The 5,312-nt window shown below is 41.4% G+C and overlaps 1 long non-coding RNA gene across 1 annotated transcript; it reads left to right on the plus strand.

Annotated features, from left to right (window-relative positions):
* The first annotated feature begins 2,483 nt into the window (after window positions 1-2,483).
* LOC119738470 lies at window positions 2,484-4,961 on the plus strand. Its single transcript, XR_005272455.1, has 2 exons — window positions 2,484-2,818; window positions 3,724-4,961. It is a non-coding gene; the product is annotated as an uncharacterized LOC119738470 (long non-coding RNA).
* The last annotated feature ends 351 nt before the right edge of the window (window positions 4,962-5,312 follow it).

Consider the following 5,312-nt stretch of genomic DNA (forward strand, 5'->3'; position numbering starts at 1 on the left):
CTGTCTCGGCAGCAAGGCATAGGGTGTCGCCTCGTTTCCTCCCTTAACGGTGCTTGGCCCTCCGGGGTTACATGGATGGATAGGGAAGGAGGTGTGGTGGGCCGGGGAATCCGAGACCCAGGAAGAGCCCTATATGGGAGTCGGTAACCAATCGCGACCCCTGAATGCTTGGTCAACACCACATAACTTTTTGTTTTTCTTTATCCCTCATTTTTTTCCCCTTGTCGAGACTTTATAAGGTACAGTAAAAACACAAAGGTTTTCTTCAATTTTATTTTTTAATAATATGCAACTTAATATGTAACAGATATACCAACAGTCCAAACAGAAATAAATTCAAACATACACAGTGATCGTCTCTGCCTGCACGGGTTGTTACTGGGTTGTGGGAAGCAAATATTGATAAAGTGGCTTGCCCAAGGACAAATGAATACTTAAATAGCAAGGCTGCTTGTTAGGACCGCACGAGGACTCAACTGCATCCAATTCACTCCACTTGGAGTCTTGCTGGTTGCCTTTTGCAACCTCTGCTGCACTCCCGAACAAGATTAAGGCCCATTGAACGTGAAGCCCGGTAAAAAATTCTTGACAAAAATAGGGTAAAAACTGTTCTGCAACTTCCTGCATCTGTCATCTGGCATTAGTCGGTAAAGCATCGGGGAAAACATCACACCAACTTAGAGAGAAGACAGTGTAGTGCAACTTTGCGGAAAAAATGCAAAATTAGGCGAATTAGGCGAAGGGTTGCCTAAAGTGGGGGACTTAATCCCAAAATCTACCCGTGACATTTTCATGTAGAAATAATTATCATAAACAACCATAATATCTTATTTGGTGGGATTTCTTTGAACCAGTGTTGCCACTGCTTGATTTTTTTTTAATATCTTGAGAATTTGAAAACAAAATTGAAAAAGCCAAGAATCTTGACAATTTTACCACATGTGCTCACAAATTCAATTTCATGAAGAATTTTTGAAGAAGTTTCAAACTTTTTATAATACGATGGAATTTTTTACGGTTGTGTGATTTTTATTTTAAATTTGTTTTCTCCGTTGAGAATATTAGGTTTTTTTAGGCTAGATTTGACAGCTTTTTTTGATAAAAGGAACCCAGCAGAAAATCTAGCAGAATGAAAATTATAGCAGATTTCTAGCACTACAGAATTCTGAAAAATCGGTGATCATACCTGAATAATATAGCAGATTTGTTTTCTTAAGGTTTACATTAGGTTTACACAAGGTTGTGTAATGATTTGCAAAGGCTTGACAAATCTGGAAAATTTCGGATGCTGATCTTGAAAAAAACTGATAACTAGTCGTCACCACCACCACCAACAGCACCAGAGCAGACTCGCACAACAGCGCCCTCTTGTAACTGAATGTTTATACTCGTCCAATCCTTCCATATGAAAACACGTCGTTTCCAGTTAATTCTTGGTCTGTGAAATCATTGTTTATGACTCCTAATCATCAGTTGCCTGAATCATCCAATCACCAGGCTAGTTATAAATTCCTCTTTGCCTAAATTACAGAAAGTGAGTACAATTTTGGTTGATGTAGATATGATATTTGGGGGGATTTGACTTCATGTTTAATGTTTACTTTTTGGGTTGCAATCTAGGCTAATTCTACCTCCATGGCTGTACTAACTTTAAACACTTTATTGGAATTAGATACGCTTGCTACACATGTTTTATGGGTCACTTCTACGGGGAATATTTAGGGGGAAAATGTTGCAACCTGACGCCACTTTTTTCTTCATATATCATCTCAATAAAGGTCATTCATTGCAAAAATGATGACAAGACATGCATCTGGCACTGAGAAATATTTCCAATTTTGTTAGGAAATACTATTTTCTTGACTCTCCATAGATTTTGTACACAATCGCGGAAGTGGCGTCAGGTTGCAACATTTTTTCCACCCTTTCCCCCCTGTGTTCATGTTATGTTAGTCATGATGAAGTAATTAGTAAACCATGTTTGTTATCGGAAAATGTACATGTTGTATGTTAATATTTTTTTAGTCAACTAGGTCCCAAACTAACTCGTTACGAGTATGGAGCTATAAAAAGCTCAATTTTAGATTCATAGCCGAGTCAACTCGGTCCCAGGTAACTCAGTCTCAGCTTTCAGCTCGGTCCCAGGTCAACTCGGTCCCAAGCTTTGAAAGCAAGTTGGCCCGGTCCCGTAAGTTAACTCGGTCCCAGGTAACTCAGTCTCAGCTTTCAGCTCGGTCCCATGTCAACTCAGTCCCAAGCTTTGAAAGCAAGTTGGCCCAGTCCCGTAAGTTAACTTGGTCCCAGGTCAACTGTGAAGTCTAAGGGAAAATGTACTTTAGCAAGGTACTAGCACCTACCTCCATGGTACTAGGGGCCAAAATCAAATTGAAATTGCACCATGTATGGGTCGTGCCTCAACAATACAAGAGACCTTGAAATTTTCTGACCTTTGTTTGTGTATATTAATTTGTTTTTCCTCATAGGAACCGAGTTGACCTGGGACGGAGTTGAGCTGGGACCAAGTTGAGCTGGGACCGAGTTGAGCTGGGACTGAGTTGAGCTGGGGCCCAGTTGACCTGGGACTGAGTTGATCTAGGAACGCGTTGACCTGGGACCGAGTTGACCTGGGACCGAGTTGATCTAGGAACGAGTTGACCTGGGACCGAGTTGAGCTGGGACCGAGTTGAGCTGGGACCGAGTTGACCTGGGACCGAGTTGAGCTGGGACCGAGTTGACCTGGGACCGAGTTGACCTGGGACCGAGTTGACCTGGGACCAAATTGGTTGGGGACCAAGCCGTAGCCTCTGTTGTCTAACAGGTAATTGCACAGGCATTTGGATGAAACATTAACCCACTACATGTACCTACTTTGTACAAGTGCACACTATAGGAACCTAAAAATGCCAGTCTTTGTAGCATTTTGAATTGAAAGTTAGAATGCCGTATCGAGGGAGGGGGGGGGGTAAGGAGTATATTTCCCCTCCCCCCCCCCCAAGATATTTTGTAAAGGAGGGCCATATTTTCACCAACACCCTTTCTAAGCTAGTGCCCTTTTTTTAGGCCATCTGACAAATGTCGGCAGTTGTGTCGCCATGAAAAGTGCCTCCTATTGTCTGATAGTGCCCATGATAGTCCGATAGTGCCATGAAAAGTGCCAGTTATTGTCTGATAGTGCCCATGATGGTCCAGTTTGAACAGCACTCCCATAGGAAGATGATGGCTAGCCAGCCCAACACCCCCCCCCCCTTTTTTATTTTACGGAGGCCCTTCAGCACAGATGGGCTAGTGCATTTTCTCACGCCTACCCTCCCCCCACCCCCCCCCCTCCCGCCTTAAATAAAAATGACCTTGCTAGGACTCTGATAAAGCATACTTACAATTTCTCCACAACCCCTATCCCCTAATAAAAAAAATAATCATCAATAACTATTTCAGCTACTGATTCAACAGTATTATTTGACTTGTGACAAAAATCTGTGTCATTTTTTTATCGAAGTTTCATGGATGAAAAATCTTTGAATTAAGGTAGTTTAATACATGTGGGTTGTTGCTTTTGTTTTTGAAGAGCAACGATTGGATTTTTTTGTTGCAGAAAAGCAAAGATTAAACCCAGACTGATCAAAAGCAGCCATTGGATTAAGTTTTCATTTTAGTAGCAAATATCATTGCACTGTTAAGTTTGGAATAATTAATTAATCATTCCATTTGTATCTGTTGTAACAGGAATCAAGAGTCGTAAACCAGGCTCCACATCAGTCATCCTGGCTGGAAGTTGTATGAGGCTATGGAGAAGACAATTGGAGAAGAGGCTTGTTGTATGACACAAGTAATGGTGAAGCCATCATCAGTCTCCAGCAGCTCATTCTCAGGTCCTTGGAAATAACTCCAAGCCGTTGACAGATTCTGTTGATCTTTGCAGTGACCATGAGATCTTCATTGATGGTTTAAGAAATCCACCACAATGTTACTTGCATGGTTGTCACACTCCTTAAATTTTTGGTATTTTTGGCAAATTAAGAAAAAATATCAGAGGGAATGAAATTGGGTACTATTAACAGCAAATGAGGCTAACCTCGCAAAGGCAAGTTAACAGGCATATCTGAAGGCAGACAACATTAATGTTTACATTTGAGGAACTATAAGGACTGACATTACACAGCTTCAAGGGCTGAGGTTTGGGGGGATGACATATGTCCCACTTTTAGAGGGGGGGGGATCCCCCAGATTTTTGTTTTACAAAAAGGAGACAAAAAGAGGAAAAATAAAGTAAGAGGTCAGTAGCCATTACGAAAATGTATCATCCTCATTCCCCCCCCCCCCACTTGTAGATTCGAATCTGCAACCTTGCACACCTGTCTTCAAAGTTCGACGTAATGCAACCATAGAGCAAGGACCTAGGCCTGTTCACTAACAGTTGGGGTACAAGTTACAACTCTAATTCTACAGCAACAGTTATATAACGAGTGGTCATCTTTAAGTTTGTGGTCCACTTTACTCCTATCCCTGTTACCTCTGATAAGTGATTTCATTTGTAAATTCTAGATGCCCACTTTTCCAGGAGTGATTCTATAAAGCAAACAACATGCCCAACAAGTAAATGACAGTCATGGTTAATGCAGAGATGTGACTTTTCAGGTTTTAACCTGAATTCAGGGTGGTTTTTTTGTTCCAAAACATCCAGAACACACGTTTTTAAAGGGGGTAAGGGTAGTTTCGGGTTTTTTTAGAAGTGTTTCAGACTTTCTATTGATATATTGGTGGCATCTCTGTTAATGACACTTGAATGGCAAAAAAATGTGCATTTAAACAGTTTACAACATGCACCTCTCTTTGTTATCTGTTCAGCCGTCTGTTTTGTCTCGATTTGTATTTTGCGTAATTGCATGTTCTCTCAAATGTATTTCATGAATAAATGTTATTAATTGAATAAAATACCTTTAACTTAAAAGTGGAGTAAACCAGCTGAGTTTGGTATGGAGTATTTTATTGGTACTGACTGATGTTATGAGCTTGCAAGTAATTACATGCAATTAACTGAGAATGGGATGGGCAGCAAGCATGGGCGTCGCGAGCCCCCCCCCCCCCCCCCCCCCGGAAATGCAAATAAAAAGAAAATAGGCGCAAAGTCATATTGTTGTTAATTTAATGGGTTGGGGGCAAATGTCCTGCCCACCCGCGGAAAATGAAAAATTGAGAATATGCTGGGAAAGTATTTCGGGACGGGGGGATGTGCGATGGCCCGGCAGCAAGTATCATCCCTTGCGATTTCATTACAGGGGTCTGTGTATTAATTGTTGGTACTTCAGAAGTGG

This window comes from Patiria miniata, unplaced genomic scaffold (genome assembly GCF_015706575.1).
Source record: "Patiria miniata isolate m_02_andy unplaced genomic scaffold, ASM1570657v1 HiC_scaffold_3, whole genome shotgun sequence".
NCBI lineage: Eukaryota > Metazoa > Echinodermata > Asteroidea > Valvatida > Asterinidae > Patiria > Patiria miniata.